A 21,369-nucleotide genomic window follows, 5' to 3' on the forward strand; every position below is an offset into this window, starting at 1 on the left:
ATGAATGATGGGGAGGACAGAGACATCAACATGAATGATGGGAGGACAGAGACATCAACATGAATGATGGGGAGGACAGAGACATCAACATGAATGATGGGAAGGACAGAGACATCAACATGAATGATGGGAGGACAGAGACATCAACATGAATGATGGGAGGACAGAGACATCAACATGAATGATGGGGAGGACAGAGACATCAACATGAATGATGGGGAGGACAGAGACATCAACATGAATGATGGGGAGGACAGAGACATCAACATGAATGATGGGGAGGACAGAGACATCAACATGAATGATAGGGAGGACAGAGACATCAACATGAATGATGGGGAGGACAGAGACATCAACATGAATGATGGGGAGGACAGAGACATCAACATGAATGATGGGGAGGACAGAGACATCAACATGAATGATGGGGAGGACAGAGACATCAACATGAATGATGGGAGGACAGAGACATCAACATGAATGATGGGAAGGACAGAGACATCAACATGAATGATGGGAGGACAGAGACATCAACATGAATGATGGGAGGACAGAGACATCAACATGAATGATGGGAGGACAGAGACATCAACATGAATGATGGGAGGACAGAGACATCAACATGAATGATGGGAGGACAGAGACATCAACATGAATGATGGGAGGACAGAGACATCAACATGAATGATGGGGAGGACAGAGACATCAACATGAATGATGGGGAGGACAGAGACATCAACATGAATGATGGGGAGGACAGAGACATCAACATGAATGATGGGGAGGACAGAGACATCAACATGAATGATGGGAAGGACAGAGACATCAACATGAATGATGGGAGGACAGAGACATCAACATGAATGATGGGAGGACAGAGACATCAACATGAATGATGGGGAGGACAGAGACATCAACATGAATGATGGGGAGGACAGAGACATCAACATGAATGATGGGGAGGACAGAGACATCAACATGAATGATGGGGAGGACAGAGACATCAACATGAATGATGGGGAGGACAGAGACATCAACATGAATGATAGGGAGGACAGAGACATCAACATGAATGATAGGGAGGACAGAGACATCAACATGAATGATGGGAGGACAGAGACATCAACATGAATGATGGGGAGGACAGAGACATCAACATGAATGATGGGAGGACAGAGACATCAACATGAATGATGGGGAGGACAGAGACATCAACATGAATGATGGGAAGGACAGAGACATCAACATGAATGATGGGGAGGACAGAGACATCAACATGAATGATGGGAAGGACAGAGACATCAACATGAATGATGGGGAGGACAGAGACATCAACATGAATGATGGGGAGGACAGAGACATCAACATGAATGATGGGGAGGACAGAGACATCAACATGAATGATGGGGAGGACAGAGACATCAACATGAATGATGGGAGGACAGAGACATCAACATGAATGATGGGAGGACAGAGACATCAACATGAATGATGGGAGGACAGAGACATCAACATGAATGATGGGAGGACAGAGACATCAACATGAATGATGGGGAGGACAGAGACATCAACATGAATGATGGGGAGGACAGAGACATCAACATGAATGCTCACTCATTCTACACATCAACAGACACATTCTCCTTTCTGAGAGATGTAATTTTATTTCGAGTCGAATTTTTTTTTTCCGTGAAGCGAAAATAAGTATAGAAGATATGATAAACGAGAATGGTTCAGATTGAATTATAAATTTTATTAGTTAAATTAAGTTTGCTTGATCTAAGGTGAATAAATGTTTTATTAGCCGCCTTTTTTAATGTTGAAAATTTGTTAGTGACTTGATAGCTAATGATAAATAACGCTTTTGCGTACGATAAACAACTTAAGTGTGGGTAGATTTTTTGTTTTTTAGATTTAAGTTATTATGTTAATATATTCGTGCTAGTTTTGGAATGATATTTTGAGGGGATATATTCCATATATCTGTATCTTTTGGTTCTCGGAGAATGATGACGAGGCAAAATTCTACTGTGTTTACCGATAACAACGACCGAATTATTATTATTATTTACCAGACGAGTGGAAACCTGTGTGTGTGTGTGTGTGTGTGTGTGTGTGTGTGTGTGTGTGTGTGTGTGTGTGTGTGTGTGTGTGTGTGTGTGTGTGTGTGTGTGTGTGTGTGTGTGTGTTTGAGTGTGTGTGTATACTCACCTAATTGTGGTTGTAGTGGTCGAGACTCAGCTCCTGGTCCCGCCTCTTCACTGTGTATACGCAAGTGTGCGCATTCACACTATTTAACCCTAACTATTCCTTTAAGTCTAATAACCGTGATCTATCTCATTTCACCAAATTTATGCTGCGTCACGAGTTAAACCAGAACGTAAAAGCAAAATGCTCACAGGAGGAAAAGTATATTGGTGTGTCTTATCAGAGTCTGGACAGTAAACAGTGGAGCCAGGTCATCATGTCTTAAGGTTTCCCATTCAGGTGAAGATGGTCACCTGAGCTCCACTAGACAGGCTTCCTTTACCTCCAGCAGGAAATAATCACTTCCTGGAAAGAAGAGGCGCCCTACAATTACCTATTATTTTGTTAAATATAAAAAGGACAAGGATATATATATATATATATATATATATATATATATATATATATATATATATATATATATATATATATATATATATATATATATATATATATATATATATATATATATAATGCGAGGAAACCCCCAATTTTCCCTTGGATCAAGAGACTCGCCAGCATCAAGGCGCCTCCGTCCAGGGGACTGATAATGCACTTCACGTTTGAGTAAAAAAAAATAAATAATAAATATTTGCAGTGTTTGGTGGGAGACTCGTGTAAAATTTACTCAGAGGATGAGAGATTGTTTGGATGTTTCAAGTGACAAACACAAAAAAACCAATGCTCTCTAAATTATCCAATGTGGATTTTTATTTCGCTTAAAGAAAAAATATATATTAAATTTACAGATCGGCTTAAAGTTCGCCATGCGCGTGCATTGTGTGACAAAAAAAGACTAGCATTAAAAGACGTAATCCGGGAAGTAAAAAATCGTAGAGTGGGAAGCGTATTGAGGATGTCAGGTGCTGCAGGCAGGAATAAACACTCAGTGCTGTTCTACACTTCAAACTCATTTTTTTTTATAATGATGGACGTAGGATTATAGCGTCCAGTCCAGAAGCACAAAAAATATTTAAATAATTTATCATCACTATGCGTTGTTTGTGAATGTTAACTAATAAAAATATTTCATAAACGAGTTATTGTAACTTCTCTGTCTTTGTATTTGTCTGTATCTCACAGGAAGAATCAGTTAGGCAAGAATTGTGGGTAACTTTGGATATAGGTTGAACCGGCACATGAGTGATAGTTAGATCTGCCTAGCATGGGCCAGTAGACCTGTGACAGTGTTCCTTCGTTCTTATGTTCTTATGTTACCCGACTGACATTGTTAATTGACCTAACTAATGTGTCAGTCAACAAAAAATCGATAGACTTTTAATAATAAAAACATTAATGCAATAGCAATGTTAGCACGAAGGACAATACTTAGTCATGTGGTGGAGAGGGTGGCATGTGGTCGTGTTGTCAAGGGCAGTACGTGGTCATGTGGTGGCTGTGGACGGTATGTGGTCGTGTTGTCAAGGGCAGTACGTGGTCATGTGGCGGCTGTGGACGGTATGTGGTCATGTTGTCAAGGGCAGTACGTGGTCATGTGGCGGCTGTGGACGGTATGTGGTCATGTTGTCAAGGGCAGTACGTGGTCATGTGGCGGCTGTGGACGGTATGTGGTCATGTTGTCAAGGGCAGTACGTGGTCATGTGGCGGCTGTGGACGGTATGTGGTCATGTTGTCAAGGGCAGTACGTGGTCATGTGGCGGCTGTGGACGGTATGTGGTCATGTTGTCAAGGGCAGTACGTGGTCATGTGGCGGCTGTGGACGGTATGTGGTCATGTTGTCAAGGGCAGTACGTGGTCATGTGGCGGCTGTGGACGGTATGTGGTCATGTTGTCAAGGGCAGTACGTGGTCATGTGGCGGCTGTGGACGGTATGTGGTCATGTTGTCAAGGGCAGTACGTGGTCATGTGGCGGCTGTGGACGGTATGTGGTCATGTTGTCAAGGGCAGTACGTGGTCATGTGGCGGCTGTGGACGGTATGTGGTCATGTTGTCAAGGGCAGTACGTGGTCATGTGGCGGCTGTGGACGGTATGTGGTCATGTTGTCAAGGGCAGTACGTGGTCATGTGGCGGCTGTGGACGGTATGTGGTCATGTTGTCAAGGGCAGTACGTGGTCATGTGGCGGCTGTGGACGGTATGTGGTCATGTTGTCAAGGGCAGTACGTGGTCATGTGGCGGCTGTGGACGGTATGTGGTCATGTTGTCAAGGGCAGTACGTGGTCATGTGGCGGCTGTGGACGGTATGTGGTCATGTTGTCAAGGGCAGTACGTGGTCATGTGGCGGCTGTGGACGGCATGTGGTCATGTTGTCAAGGGCAGTACATGGTCATGTTGTGGAGAGGACGGCATGTGGTCATGTTGCCAAGGGCAGTACGTGGTCATGTTGTGGAGAGGACGGCATGTGGTCATGTTCCCAAGGGCAGTACATGGTCATGTTGTGGAGAGGACGGCATGTGGTCATGTTCCCAAGGGCAGTACGTGGTCATGTTGTGGAGAGGACGGCATGTGGTCATGTTGTCAAGGGCAGTACATGGTCATGTTGTGGAGAGGACGGCATGGGGTCATGTTGCCAAGGGCAGTACGTGATCATGTTGTGGAGAGGACGGCATGTGGTCGTGTTGTCAAGGGCAGTACATGGTCATGTTGTGGAGAGGACGGCATGTGGTCATGTTGTCGAGGGCAGTACATGGTCATGTTGTGGAGAGGACGGCATGTGGTCATGTTGCCAAGGGCAGTACGTGGTCATGTGATGAAGAGGGTGGTATTTGGTCATGTTATGAGAGTACATGGTCAAGTGGTGGAGGGAGTGGTTTTGGTCATGTCATGTTGTGAAGGGAAGTGGTCGAGGGGGCGGTATGTGGTCATAATGTAAAGGCCAGAACGTGGTCATGTGGTCGAGTGGGCGGTATGGTCATGTTGTAGAGGGGAGTACATGGTCATGTTGTAGAGGGGAGCACGTGGTCATGTTGTAGAGGGGAGTACGCAGTCATTTTGTGCAGGGGGCGTCCAGTGCCACTCTGCGAGAGTGTCAGGTCCTGATGACAGTCATGTCACTGGATTGATTGTCTCTTTCATCCGAGCGCACACCACTTTGTTTTCCACCTTTCCCTTCTCAGGGGAAATGCCTTGTTGCTGGTGAAGGGCTCTTAATTCAAGGAATTCAAGTTAACTTCCCTTTTCTTGAGCTAAAGATGTTTATTTCCCATTCCCTCAAAAGCTGTATGAATCCACAAAAGGATCAGTGCTTCCCCATAATTATAAAAACTGAATTTTTATCAGTACCCTAACGTGCTTTCTCGGTGTGCCATCCTCTCTCTGATGGACTCGTCGTTTCTTTGACTACACTAACTGCGGCTCCATCAGTATGATAGTATTCCCATTCTCAGCAAATTAGTTTCCTGATGAATGCCCTGGTGCTCCTACATAAATGAAACCTTCACCTAGCTACACTTTTCTTCCTTCTTGACCGAAGAATGCAAGAAACTAGACCTTTACATCAATTCGCACTGACACGACTCCCAACAAAATTATCGTTCTTCCCAATAGTCAAATTGCCCTGGATGTCTCCAAAGCCCTAGCACAACAGCAACACTAGAGTCGGCATAGCGACTAGCATATCCATCAAAGAATATGGCTAAATAAAGACGTCGATGCGTGCAGATCAGACCACTTGAACACTGCAAGTGTCTAGTAACAAAATACCACCAGCCACTTGACGAAACGGAATGTTGCCCTTTTAATGTTGAAAGAACCAGACACCCGTAATCAAAAATACCTTGAAGCATTAATAAAATCTTCATTTCAAACACAGACAGAACAAAAAACCCTCATTACCTCCGAAACAGCCCACATTCTCCTTAAAACCCCGCCGTCACCTGACGCAAGTAACTTATATGACTTCAACTACTAGCATGGACCAGTAGGTGTACTATAGTAGTAGTTATGATCTTATTGTCTCATTTATATGCTCTTTCTGTCTTTGTATTAACTTGATGAAGCTTTTGGAGTCGTAATGTCTCATTAGTCGGTCTTGTGTCCTCTCACATAACAAAGGAAGAGAAGCTTAGCTCATCTTTGTGGAAGTTTCTCTGAATTTTACTATTCTTTTTATTCAAACCTCTTTACTTGTAAAAAAAAAACAGATTTTTTTTCATATATGAGAATGCTTATAAGCAAGGGTTTATATTTGGTAAGTCATTATTAGCCTATACCTAACCCGCTAGTAATGTGTTAGACCAGGACTGCTATATTTCGTGGACACAAGTCCCTCCGCATCTTATAAAACAAAGCATAAACAAGTTTAGAATAAAAATTTCCGTCGACCCAACGTCGGAAGCGAAAGAAAACAGGATTGTCACTGTTGGCGGAAATTTTGCCTTAAAAATGTTCCGAGTCATTTCATCAGGCGAAGTCGATTCCCAAGTACACAATTTCTCTGGAAAATTGTTCATGAACTTTGGAGCGATTCGCATATATTTACTCCAACAAATGCAGGAAATAAGTCTTTCGAAAAATAGTGAGACAAAATAGAGGAAATGTTTATCAAACTTTCATATCCTGAGTTGTCAGACGACAGAGTGAAAGATTGGGGAAGCTTTTACGTTTTTCGTCATGTCCTTCCAGATATTTGCGGCGAAGAGTGTGATGGGATAAGAGGAAGGAAGAGGAAGGAGATGGGGGAGGGGGAGAGAATTCAGACTTGCATCTTCCTTTGTTGTCAGTCATGTATTTTCAAGCTGTGCTGGTATATCTCACAATAACAAATTTTATCTGCTCTCTCACTGGCTTTTTTTTTTTTATCCTCGTAATTTTTCTCTCGTTTGGCTTATTAATAAATTTCTTGGATTAATTAAGTTAAATATTTTCGATAAGACAAAAGCGCAAAAAAAATCCGATCATTAGTGTCAATTGCATTTTAATTCCTAAAATAGGGATTAAATTCAAAGCGTATATACAAAGAAATATACACATCAATTTGTATAAACCCTGTAGCCTTGCCTGTTTCTCTCCATCCTCTATATTTACCCAATATATGTAGATATTCATATATACGAGGAAATAATATACCTAAAATCTTGAAATTCACTTTATGATCCAAGAGTGATCAGTATCTCAGTTTCTGAGTTTTCAGCAGTGTGGTGGTACCGTGGCAGTGTGATGGCACCCAGGCATAGTGGTGACACCCAGGCAGTGTGATGGCACCCAGGCAGTGTGATGGCACCCAGGCAGTGTGATGGCACCCAGGCAGAACATCATAATGGCTCTCCGGTAACAGCAACATTGCACCTGAGGCCATGGGAGAGCCGGATCATCACAGGCGTGTCCATTCAGACATGTCCACGAGGAAGAAGTTAATACTTCCTCACGATTATAATAAAGGACTCTTCACAATTATTCCAGCACGAGATTCCCATCAACAACAGCCCCATAGGATTGATTTACGTTGTGATGCGATTACACGTTGTTCCGCAGCCGTAGAAATAGCTGATACCACGATATGATCCTAGGGAGCAACTGGAACAGCTGCGACAGGAATGAAGAGGCTGTCCACCTGCGTATACTGGAGGCAGAGTTTGCTATCACATTCTCCAATACCGAGACGGACTTCAGGCAATCAGAGAATATTTCTAAACTAGGTCATTGTTGGGCGTGAAGTAATACCTCAAGATGCAGATCATGGAGGTCTAACTCGTTCTCAAGACAGCAACATTAACATGAACATCTTAGGAAACAGAAAATGAATGAACAGTTCATTTTTAAGCATAATAGTGGGCTTTTCCTCTCATCTCTCTTTCCCACCCTCTTAATCTTCGACCACATATAAGCCTAAGATCCAGGGAGTTAGCTGGTCAGGTCACCCTATTCTAGGGAGGTTAACGCACCTGTAAAAGGCACTTTATCCTAATATTCCTTTCCTGGGTTCAAAAAGTGATTCCGCTCCATTACGAGGAGCTATATGACCCCTATGGGCTCAGCGTCGTCCCCCAACTGAGTAAAAAAGGAATGAAATAGTCTGAATATTATAACTCAAATTTAAACTTATCTCAAAAAACTTGCAACACTTAATTATGATGCACATTTTTTAGCGTTTGAAGGTACGTTACTGAGGGTTTTGGAAGATTCAAGATATTCTGACTATTCCAAGATGTTGGGAGTGGGTTTAACAACAACAACAACCTTGATCATAGGTCACCTTCACATGCCAATTGTTCCGTGAATCTGGTCCTAGTTGCCGTACACAAGTGTTGAAACTTGCCGTACCACGGTCGGGGATAGAACCCGCGATCAGAGATTCGTCTGTAAAAACTTGCATTTGTGGTCACAGTGGTGCCTATGCTAACCTTCCTATGGTGTAGAAATATACCTAGTTGGACGAATTTTATTGTGGCTAGCTGGTCCAGTGGCTAACGCGACGGTCTGGAGTTTTGAGACTCTGACCGCGGGTTCTATCCCCACCCGTGGTATGGTTTATTTGCAATCGTGTCATTACGATTTCGTGAGTCATGTTGAAACTTGGAACAGATCGAATTAGGCCTCGAGTTACGAGCTATAAAAACACGAAAAGTTAGAGGAAGAAAAAAAACTCATTCAGCCACTAATAATAATAATAGTGTAAGGTCTTCACTCATCCCATATGATTAAGTTAACATGTTCCTGGAGTTCACCTGGACCTGGAGAGAGTTCCGGGGGTCAACGCCCCCGCGGCCTGATCTATGACCAGGCTTTATGGTGGATCAGGGCCTGATCAACCAGACTGTTACCGCTGGCCGCACGTAATCCAACGTACGAACCACAGCCCGGCTGGTCAGGTACTGCCTTTAGGTGTCCTTTTTGGGTAGTGGCCGTAATAACACTCATAGTCTCTAGATCCTTAACTAACTTTTCTCTAATTAAATTTAGCTTTGAACTTAAATGAAAAGAAAAAAATGGCACAATTATTATTCAGTTGCCTATTGAAACAGACTTTCCCTGAATGTACAGAATGTGACGATGAAGTTGAATCATTGGTATTGATTTGAAAAAAAAAAAATATACGTATATATAAAATAGCTTCGTTTTCTGTTTTACGGGAGAACTGCCGGAAACTAATATAAAAATTATTTAACATGTTCCCTTCTAAATTTTTCTACTGTGAGAGTTATCCCACACTGCGTTGTTTGTTTTTACAATATGAGAACTCTCTTAGCAAGCGTTCCTTCACAAAAAAATATATATATGGGAAAAAATCATAAAAACACACACATAACATGGCAGTGAGGGTCAGTGTACTTCAACTGGCTATGGTGCCAGAGTTGTCGAAAGGAATTTCGATACTTGTAATTGTTTCGCTTTTTTGTTCAGATTTGTGACCTTTGAAGTGAGTCATTCTCTGTGAGCTGAATGTATTCTCTCGAAATATTTTCACTTCATTGGGTTTTGTTTTCAACGTTCGTGAAATGGTGTTGAAGAGTTTTATTTTTGAGGGCGTAAAATATCAGAAAGTTGAAGAAACAAAGACACTAATGGAAGAGAGGGAGATTATTATTATCTATTTAATTATTATTACTAGTATTATTATTATTTAGTAGTTCGACGCATTGATAGCATGTCAAAAACATTCTCTTTAAACCAGTCAATCGCATCAAATAACAGCGAGTTTTACCGAATAAATATTGAGGAGCCCAGGAATATTGCAAATCTGACCACTCTCTTCTTTTACGTTCATTATTTGAGGGGACGGTTCATGATAAGCTTTCGTTTTGTCGGCCCTTTACCACTCGCACGACATGCATTTTATGTAAAGTAAAAGGAAACAAGTGCAACTAATGTGACATTTTATTGTGGCAACGTTTCGCTCTCCAGGAACTTTGTCACATTAGTTGCACTTGTGTCCTTTTACTTTACATATTGTCGGCAATTCTACCAACATTAATACAATATGTATTTTATATTTAGTCGATATTTCAGTGTGCTAATGAAAGCAACTGGGCACGCCGTGTAGGAATATGTAAGGAAGTAGCGACGTCAGTGGCAGGAAAGCATATAAAACTTGTAGCTCACATTAAGAAAACATGGCAGATAAGTTGGAGTCATTCCTGAGTCATTCAGTGAAGATGGTAAATTTCATCCAAGTGTGTCCGCTAAACTCAAGTATTTTTAACAAGGTTGTGCCCTGCAGGCTGGTTGTCAGTTCTGACAAAGCTTTGAGAACTTTGAGAACTAGCATACCTAGCAGACATTTTTTTCCTGCTCTGAGTAAACTGAATTTATTTCGGGATGGCAACGCCAGAGTGTACAACACACGAGGCAAGGACGAAACAATAGATTAAAAAACTGACATTCTGGTCAAGCTGCGTATCTGACGTTATGAAAATTCACGGAATCAAATGAAAGTACTTTTGATGAGCATGTGAAGGGCCTCATCATTAAACACCACACCGAACTGAGCCAACAGCTAGGAAGTTAATATATTTCTCCCAGAGAGACCCCTCTCAGACCTGCATATGTAATACATTGGAAGCATCTCCCCGTCCACCATCTGACATTTCACGAAAAGGAGCTGTAAACCTTTATCGTCTTGGGACTTCAAATACAGTTCGAACGACAGCCACTCGTGAATTTTATTGAACAAGACATGGAAAAAATCGGACTTACCCAAGAGAGCTTTGAATGTACTGATGACATTTGTGCAGAAGGCCGTGCGAGGTCGGTTTTTCTGCGCCCACATCAGTGAAGATGTGTTGCTGAAGAATGGATGCTGAGAAAGATCTGAGAAGGAAACCGTGTTTATTTGTACCTTACTTCGCCGACCTTTATGCTGATATGAAGGCCTGTCTATCGCATTGATAAGTAAGTAGAATCATCTCAATATTTTTAATTACCTGGAGGGGGTTTCGGAGGGGTCAGTGCCCCCGCGGCCCGGTCCGTGACCAGGCCTCGTGGTGGAGCAGAACCTTATCAACCAGACTGTTACTGCTGGCCGCACGTAAACCGATATACGAACCACGGCCCGGCGGATCGGGTACTGACTTTAGGTACCTGTCCAGCGCCTTCTTGAAAACATTTTTTTCTTTTGAATTATGATTTATATTTATATATCAATATTGGGTGTCTGTAGTATTTAGTGCAGCTGTAAACACACAAGGTTTGTAAGAAAGGTGACTGAGTGCGCGGACCTGGGAACCCCTGGTCTAGAAAATCGAGGTGAACAATGTGACCAGGACGATGGAAGACGTGTTAGTGATGTTATTAATATAATGGAAATAGACCTCATTAAAATTTCAATAATTTCACCTCGGACGACTTAACATTGTCGAGGATAATTCATTGTTTCTAACTCATAATATCGTTTTTTTTTTATTTCATTGGTAAACACAATATTAAAACATTATTCCGTGTTTTGAGGGATAATGTAAACACAGTTTGAAGGTGACTAGGAATAGAAAAAAGTTGAGCCGTGTCTGTCCCAGACCAGATTTTGATCATACAAGCGGGCAGTCTAAAGAAGCAGAGTACATGCTGGATAAATATCCTAAATCTTCCTAACCCCCTGCTTATAGTAACTTCCAACTTTAACTGGTATAACCCAAACAGGTAGTTATAAGTGACAACAAAGTACCTTCACAAATTGACTGCATATCCGGAAGTTTCACAACTCGGAAATTTCCTCATTTTGAGAAAAATATCATGACTATGGCCCACAAATTTGTATTATGATTTTTTTCGGAAGTTATGAAAATAAAACAGAAATAGATACGTATACTGTCTGAACTATAAGTGTTAACAGGATATTCCTCCTACCTACAAGTCACGTTTATTAATTACGGGTCGTGATGATCGCTTATGTATCCTCAACACCTCTAATGAATCGCATTACTGTACATGTCTATCAATGGTGAACTTTGCAACCACTGTAGTTGAGAGTTGCTGATATTTTCTATAGTCACCCATCACCCTCTGAGACGCATCTGATATATATAAGAAAAACCTTAAATTTAACCTTTGAGCAACTCCCATTTCTCCATTTTTCACAATAATTCATTGACAAATTCTAGTAATCCTCAAATTAATCGAAAACGCAGCGAAACTGTTTTTTTAGCGAATGGAATTTGATGGAAAAATAAAACATTCTGCTCACAGACGAAATTGCCTGAATCTGGACGAGTATTTTTTGAGGGAATTAAAAAAAAGTTTTCGTTCATTGTGGCTGCATAACGAGATTGCACAATTTTAATGGCGTGAGACTGCTGGTGGCAGACAATCAGATATGGTGGTCTAATAGTGTTGAGGCAGGGTGAGCGACAGAGGCTAGGGACGGAGAGGCTAGGGACGGAGTGGCTAGGGACGGAGTGAGAGGCTAGGGATGGAGAGGCTAGGGACGGAGAGGCTAGGGACGGAGTGAGAGGCTAGGGACGGAGAGGCTAGGGACGGAGTGAGAGGCTAGGGATGGAGTGAGAGGCTAGGGATGGAGAGGATAGGGACGGAGTGAGAAGCTAGGGATGGAAAGGCTAGGGACGGAGAGGCTGGAAATGGAGTGATAGGCTAGTGATGGAGTGAGAGGCTGGGAATGGAGCGATAGGCTAGTGATGGAGAGGCTGGGAATGGAGTGAGAGGCAAGGGACGGAGTGAGAGGCTAAGGACGGAGTGAGAGGCTGGGGATGGAGTGAGAGGCTGGGGATGGAGTGAGAGGCTAGGGATAGAGAGGCTGGGGATGGAGTGAGAGGCTAGGGACGGAGTGAGAGGCTGGGGATGGAGTGAGAGGCTAGTGATGGAGTGAGAGGCTGGGGATGGAGTGAGAAGCTAGGGATAGAGTGAGAGGCTGGGGACGGAGTGAGAGGCTAGGGACGGAGTGAGAGACTGGGGATAGAGTGAGAAGCTAGGGACGGAGTGAGGCTGGGGATGGAGTGAGAGGCTAGGGATGGAGTGAGAGGTTAGGGACGGAGTGAGGCTGGGGATGGAGTAAGAGGCTAAGAATGGAGTGAGAGGCTAGGGTGGAATGAAGATAAGAGGAGAGAGATGGCACAGCGTCTATTAACTTAAAGTTCCCTAATCACTACCTCCACAACCCTCCCTACAACTACCCTCACACTCCACTACTACCCACCAAACACACACCACCACAAACCTCCACACAAAAACCACCACCACACTCCCCTCATATACACCACAGCCTTCCCCACACACACACCAACACCACACCCACCCACCCACCCACCCACCCACACACACACACACACACACACACACACACACACACACACACACACACACACACACACACACACACACACACACACACACACACTTGCTGAGGTGGCAAGAAGAGCTCACTCCAGCAGAGCAAAGTTGCTGGTTATGGGAGATTTCAACCACAGGGAGATTGACTGGGAAAACCTGGAGCCACATGGGGGTCCCAAAACATGGAGAGCCAAGATGTTGGATGTGGTGCTGGAAAACCTCATGCACCAACATGTTAAGGACACTACCAGAGTGAGAGGGGAGGATGAACCAGCAAGATTGGACCTTGTGTTCACCCTGGGCAGTTCAGACATTGAGGACATCACATATGAGAGTTCCCTAGGAGCTAGTGACCACGTGGTTCTGTGCTTTGAATACATAGTAGAGTTGCAAGTGGAGAGAGTAACGGGAGTTGAATGGGAAAAGCCAGACTATAAAAGAGGGAACTACATAGGGTTGAGGAACTCCCTGCAGGAGGTTCCGTGGGACAGAGAACTGGCAGGAAAGCCAGTAAATGAAATGATGGAATATGTAACAAAATGCAAGGAGGCAGTGGAAAGGTTTATTCCCAAGGGCAACAGAAACAATGACGAGCCCCTGGTTTACCCGACGGTGTAAGGAGGCAAAAACAAAGTGCAATAGAGAATGGAAAAAGTACAGAAGGCAGAGAACACATGAAAATAGGGAGATTAGTCACAGAGCCAGGAACGAGTATGCACAGGTAAGGAGGGAGGCCCAGCGACAGTATGAAAATAACATAGCATCGAAAATCAAGACTGACCCAAAACTGTTGTATAGCCACATCAGGAGGAAGACAACAGTCAAAGACCAGGTGATCAGACTGAAGACAGAAGGTGGAGAACTCACAAGAAATGATCAGGAGGTATGTGAGGAGCTAAACAGGAGATTTAAGAAAGTTTTTACAGTAGAGACAGGAAGGGCTCTGGGAAGACAGCACAGAAGGGAACATCAAGAGGGAATATACCAACAAGTGTTGGATGAACAACCGAGGAGGAGGTACAGAAGCTGCTAAGTGACCTTGATACCTCAAAGGCAATGGGACCGGGCAACATCTCCCCGTGGGTCCTTAGAGAAGGAGCAGAGATGCTGTGCGTGCCCCTAACCACAATCTTCAACACATCCCTTGAAACTGGGCAACTACCTGAGAAATGGAAGACAGCAAATGTAGTTCCCATATTTAAGAAAGGAAACGGAAATGAGGCACTAAACTACAGTCCTGTGTTTCTGACATGTATTGTGTGCAAAGTCATGGAGAAGATTATCAGGAGGAGAGTGGTGGAACACCTGGAACGGAACAAGATTCTAAATGAAGGCCAGCATGGGTTCATGGAAGGCAAATCCTGTGCCACAAACCTTCTGGAGTTTTATGACAAGGTAACAGAAGTAAGACACGAGAGAGAGGGGTGGGTTGATTGCATTTTCCTAGACTGCAGGAAGGCCTTTGACACAGTTCCCCACAAGAGATTAGTGCAGAAGCTGGAGGATCAGGCGCATATAACAGGGAGGGCACTGCAATGGATCAGGGAATACCTGACAGGGAGGCAACAACGAGTCATGGTACGTGAAGTGGTATCACAGTGGGCGCCTGTGACGAACGGGGTCCCACAGGGGTCAGTTCTAGGACCAGTGCTATTTTTGATATATGCGAACGACATGATGGAAGGAATAGACTCTGAAGTGTCCCTATTCGCAGATGATGTGGTTTACCTGGAGAGAGTTCCGGGGGTCAACGCGTGTGAGGCTGATGAGAAGAATTAAATCGGATGAGGATGAGGCAGGACTGCAAAGAGACCTGGACAGGCTGGACATGTGGTCCAGAAACTGGCTTCTCGAATTCAACCCTGCCAAATGCAAAGTCATGAAGATTGGGGAGGGGCAAAGAAGACCGCAGACAGAGTATAGGCTAGGTGGACAAAGACTACAGACCTCACTCGGGGAGAAAGACCTTGGGGTGACCATAACACCGAGCACGTCACCTGAGGCACACATCAACCAAATAACTGCTTTGTAGATGAATGGTTCAGAGAACCGACATGTTGATAAATTATCAAATAACTGCTGCAACATATGGGTACCTGACAAACCTGAGAATAGCGTTCCGATACCTTAATAAGGAATCGTTCAAGACACTGTACACTGTGTATGTTAGGCCCATACTGGACTGTGCAGTACCAGTCTGGAACCCACACCTGGTCAAGCACATCAGGAAGTTAGAGAAAGTACAAAGGTTTGCAACAAGGCTAGTTCCAGAGCTTAGGGGAATGTCCTATGAAGAAAGGTTAAGGGAAATCGGTCTGACAAGACTGGAGGACAGGAGGGTCAGGGGAGACATGATAACGACATACAAAATACTGCATGGAATAGACAAGGTGGACAGAGACAGGATGTTCCAGAGATGGGACACAGAAACAAGGGGTCACAATTGGAAGTTGAAGACTCAGATGAGTCAAAGGGATGTTAGGAAGTATTTCTTCAGTCATAGAATAGTTAGGAAGTGGAATAGTCTGGCAAGCGATGTAGTGGAGGCAGGAACTATACACAGTTTTAAGACGAGGTATGATAAAGCTCATGGAGGAGGGGGAGAGAGGACCTAGTAGCGGTCGGTGAAGAGGCGGGGCCAGGAGCTGAGTCTCGACCTCTGCAACCACAATTAGATGAGTACAATTAGGTGAGTACACACACACACACCACCACCACCATCACAACCCCACTCCCCCACACACCACCACCACCACCACCACCACCACCACCACCACCACCACCACCACCACCACCACCACCACCACCACCACCACCACCACCACCACCACCACCACCACCAAACAGTCAATCCACATCACCACCACAACCAGTTACAATCTCCAGCACCATCACCAGATAACAGAAATAAGAGTGACATCCCCTTTGTTGCAGGAGCGGCCAGTAATCATTGCAGAGTGCAGAGTGGCTTATTCAACACACTTTTGCACTGTGGGTCTCCTCTCTGAATGCCAAGCGAGATGACTCATTGCACAAGCTTAATTTGCATATTGTTTTCTGTTTCCGGCGTGTGTTTATTTTGCCCGCTTGTTCATATATACCTACTGTCTATTGTGGTATTTTGGTTTTGTCATTTTATGTATATCGATGCATACTTGCACATGTGCTCACGCATGCGCGCGCGCACACGCACACAGAGGAGCTGTGAATCGACCCCTGCAAACACAACTAGGCGAGTATACTCTCTCTCTCTCTCTCTCTCTCTCTCTCTCTCTCTCTCTCTCTCTCTCTCTCTCTCTCTCTCTCTCTCTCTCTCTCTCTCTCTCTCTCTCTCTCTCTCTCGCTCTCTCTCGCTCTCTCTCTCTCTCTCACTCTCTCACTCTCTCACTCTCTCTCTCTCTCTGTCAGATGAGTCAGAGGGATGTTAAGAAGCATTTCTTCAGCCACAGATTTGTCAAGAAGTGGAACGATGCAGAGAGTGCAGTGGCATAGGTGGGATCCTTACACAGCTTTAAGAGGTACGGCAATGCTCTTATAGCCGGGAGAGAGTGGACCTAGTAGCGACCAGCGAAGAGGCGGGGTCAGGAGCTGTGAATCGACCCCTGCAACCACATATAGGTGAGCACATAAAAGGAACTGTGAGAACCACTAGCAATGATCATAGTCAATTGAAACGACAGTTGCCAGAGTTCCGGAAAAAAGCAAATGTAGTCCCAGTATTTAAAAACGGGAGCAGACAGTGTGACACTACTAGCCAGGGTCATCAACATACATAGTGTGTACGGCTATGGAGATTATTATAAGAGTACGGAGCGCCTGGAAAATAGCAGTCCATAAACAGCAATCATCACAGTTTTGGAGATGATAAATTCTGTCTTAACAACTCTGCTAGGTTTCTATGACAAGTTAACGAAAGTCAGGCAGGAGAGAGAGGGAATGTATATTTTTTGGGCTGCAAAGGGGCATTCAGTGCACTGCCTCACAAGAGACGGGCTAAAAGTTAGAGGAGCAGACAGGAAATAACAAAAAAAAAAAAACACTATAGTGGATCAAGGAACACTTCACAGGAAGAAAACTGAGTTCTCCGGAAAAAGGTGTTCGAATGGGCGAGTGTGATGAGTAGAGTTCCGCAAGAATAAGTACTTGAACCAGTACTGTTTCTTGTGTATGTAAACTACATGACAGAGGAAATAGTCAGAGATGTCCCTGTATCATGACTCAAGAAATAATAATGACACGCAGGCGGGAGAGATACATGATTATATACACCTGGAAAATCCTAGAGGGACTAGTACCGAACTTGCACACGAAAATCACTCACTACGAAAGCAAAAGACTTGGCAGACGATGCAACATCCCCCCAATGAAAAGCAGGGGTGTCACTAGCACGTTAAGAGACCATACAATAAGTGTCAGGGGCCCGAGACTGTTCACCTGCCTCCCAGCATACATAAGGGGGATTACCAACAGACCCCTGGCAGTCTTCAAGCTGGCACTGGACAAGCACCTAAAGTCGGTTCCTGACCAGCCGGGCTGTGGCTCGTACGTTGGTTTGCGTGCAGTCAGCAGTAACAGCCTGGTTGATCAGGCTCTGATCCACCAGGAGGCCTGGTCACAGATCGGGCCGCGGGGGCGTTGACCCCCGGAACTCTCTCCAGGTAAACTCCAGGAGTGTCGTAAAAGGCGACTGAAATGCCGGGAGCATGGGGCTAGTAACCCCTTCTCTATAAATTATTAAATGTAAAAAGAAGAAAAACTTTCGTTTATTCTTTTTCGATCAACCTGCCACGATGGGAGACGACCCCTTCTCTCCTGGTAGTTGCCACGATGTACCGGAGTGCCGGAATGAACTCACTTCATCCTGTGAAGATACATTTGATAAGGCCCGTACCACACTCGCTAACTTGCCAGATGTAGATAGGCGTACGTCAGAAGTCATTCTTAGCACAGAATGCTAATATACAGAAGAGGACGCGCCTCTCTAGGAAAGTTGCCTCACTTTGGGCGCACAGTAAATGGACAGAGACAGGATGTTCAGAGATGGGACACAGGAACGAGAGGTCACAACTGGAAGTTGAAGACCCAGATGAGTCAAAGGGATGTTAGGAAGTATTTCTTCAGTCATAGAGTAGTCAGGAAGTGGAATAGCCTAGCAAGTGAGGTAGTGGAGGCAGGAACCATACATAGCTTTAAGATGGGGTATGGTAAAGCTTATGGAGCAGGGAGAGAGAGGATCTAGTAGCACTCAGTGAAGAGGCGGGGCCAGGTGCTGAATCTCGACCCTTGCAACCACAGTTAGGTGAGTACATCGGAAGAGCAGACATCATCAGCCACCTTTCGTTCTATACACTAAAAGACTCCGTAGTTAGAAGCTCTGTCTAGGACTCAAATTCGCTACCGACCTCTATAATCCTACCTATGCATCAGATATCATTATCAAAAAACCACAATTTTCAAGTTAGCCATTTCCAAAAAGGGTTCATAAAAGTTCTAATAACGATGACCATATCAGAACTTAACCAATCCATCATCTCACGACGGTACATTTTTACACTCAAGAATCTAGCCATATGGACAATATTCACGTAACCCCGGCTAACACAGGAGACGTGGTAATCATGATAGCCTAGATTACAATGATGAAATATTGTATGCATGCTTTGTTGATCTTACTCTAAAAGCTTGGCAAGGTGATTAGCTAGCATTCCGGCCAGTCTCTTAGGCCTCACTGGAATACCTGGAGTTTACCTGGAGAGAGTTCCGGGAGTCAACGCCCCCGCGGCCCGGTCTGTGACCAGGCCTCATGGGGTTTGTGTGTAGATCCTTGCTGCTTTAGGGGGTAAATAAGTTTATTTAGGTATAGGTGCACGTAAATACGGTTACACAAATTATCATACGTAGTAACATATGTGTAAATTGCCTTGAATAGCCCCCCAAAACCAAACGAAGTTACTTTTTTTAATGGGGGTTCCTGGCTCTGCCGGGGTGTATGAAAAGGGGTTCACCTGACCTAATTGTTAACATATTGTCCCCTTTTCGATTTCTTTTGGAGGGAACTTGTTTCCTCTCAGTTACCCGTCTAGATGAGATTAAGACACATGTGCAACATCTGGGTATCTTTATTGTAGACGTTTCGCCATCCAGTGGCTTTATCAATACAAATTCTAGGACATAACTTGAAGATAGTAGAACTATGTACAGAAGATGAGGTAATCAGTCCCTCAACCTAGGAGTAGGTGCGAAGAGCACCATAGTCGTGGAGATTCTGAGAATCTTGAGAATCTCCACGACTATGGTGCTTAGTATTATTATTATTATTATTAAAGATTAGCCGGTAATCTCCCGGCCCGGGCCTTTTCCAAGTGGTGGCCCGGCCTTGGCTCCCTCTTTAGGGAGTGTCTGAGACCTAAGTCTCCCATGGGAGGAGGCACAAGTACCTCCTCATCGTTGGGACCAACTGTCCCCAGGCCTAGCCACAAGCTAGGCCTCTCTGGTCTGCCATCCCCGCCCCAAGGGGGCTAATGGGAATGACAGTCTTATGAGCTAAAGGCTCGGGCTCAGGCACCTACCCTACCCTAGAAGGGTTAGGCATGGTATCGATCCACTATGGTGCTCTTCGCACCTACTCCTAGGTTGAGGGACTGATTACCTCATCTTCTGTACATAGTTCTACTGTCTTCAAGTTATGTCCTAGAATTTGTATTGATAAAGCCACTGGATGGCGAAACGTCTACAATAAAGATACCCAGATGTTGCACATGTGTCTTAATCTCATCTCGTCGGTATTATATACCATTCGTACACTACCCGTCTAGATTTAACCGATTGCTAGAACACTCAGCTTACACACTGAGGTCCGGGATTCGAATTTCCTCCGGTACGGCTGGAAAACATTAGGGACGTGTTTTCATAAGACACCTGTTGTCCCTGTCCCTGTCCCTGTTCAACTATCAGTTTAAAATAGGTACCTGGGTGTTAGTGGACTAGTGTGGGTCGCATCCTGGGAAAAAACTGACCTAATTTGCCCGAAATACTCAGCATAATAAGCAGCTTTCTATATACATGTAGTAGTATTTCATTGATGTCAGCTAGGCCTGTATACCATGTACTTGTACTAAATAATGATATTATTATTAGGACACCAGCTGTCCATGTTCACTTATCAGTAACATAGGTACTTGGGTGTTAGTCGACTGATGTGGGTCGCATCCTGGGAAAAAATTAGTTAATATATTATTATTATTATTATTATTATTATTATTATTATTATTATTATTATTATTATTATTATTATTATTATTATTATTTGTTCAGCAGAGTAGACTTGATAAATCACAAGCTGTCGACGCCCTTAGCAACAATAACAACACTGTTTTAAAAATTTTCTCTTGTTATTACGTTAGTAAGATTAGTTAAGTACAATTTAGCACATTTTTTTGGATGATTACAGATGTCTTCCGTAGTGACCTATGTGTAAATTACCAAGGATAACCCAGAAGAAAGTCAGTAATATATCAATTAGCCAAAGATAGTTCAAATTAATAAATAAATAAATAACCCAGTGGAAATAAGTCACTGATTTTTTGGGGTTATCCTAGATAATTTATACATATATTACTGTGTGATAATTTGTGTAACTGTATTTATGTGTACCTTTATCTAAATAAACTTACTAAAGTTTTTTTTTAAGTACTTTCTTCAAAATTGATATTCAGAGCAGCTGTGTGTTTGTAATACACACATTCATGACTGAAAAAATTACTAATTTTGGAAAGTATATGAAGTAAAAAACAGTTTTGTTAGAGCAGTATGTTGAACTACAACTCTTGGTCCCCTCAAGTGAGGTTCAGTGCCAGTGAGGAGATTACTCTTGTATTCATGTAACTCATCTAATGACCATATGTACTCTTATTGTCTTAAAAAGATAAAGATTTATTTCTTTGTA

General features: G+C 43.7%; 1 protein-coding gene across 6 annotated transcripts in view; it reads left to right on the forward strand.

The window, feature by feature from the left end:
• Positions 1–20,745: 20,745 nt before the first annotated feature.
• LOC128687880 (sodium channel and clathrin linker 1) overlaps positions 20,746–21,369 on the forward strand; it is a 52,160-nt gene continuing 51,536 nt past the window's right edge. For 3 of the 6 annotated variants that reach the window (XM_070083487.1, XM_070083489.1, XM_070083491.1), the window contains exon 1: positions 20,746–20,822. The gene's annotated coding sequence lies outside the window, so the exon portion shown is untranslated. Of the gene's footprint in view, positions 20,836–21,080; positions 21,280–21,369 lie in introns of those variants that run through there. The other 3 variants (XM_070083488.1, XM_070083492.1, XM_070083490.1) reach the window with 3 other exon arrangements.

Source organism: Cherax quadricarinatus, chromosome 10 (genome assembly GCF_038502225.1).
Source record: "Cherax quadricarinatus isolate ZL_2023a chromosome 10, ASM3850222v1, whole genome shotgun sequence".
Classification (NCBI taxonomy): Eukaryota; Metazoa; Arthropoda; class Malacostraca; order Decapoda; family Parastacidae; genus Cherax; species Cherax quadricarinatus.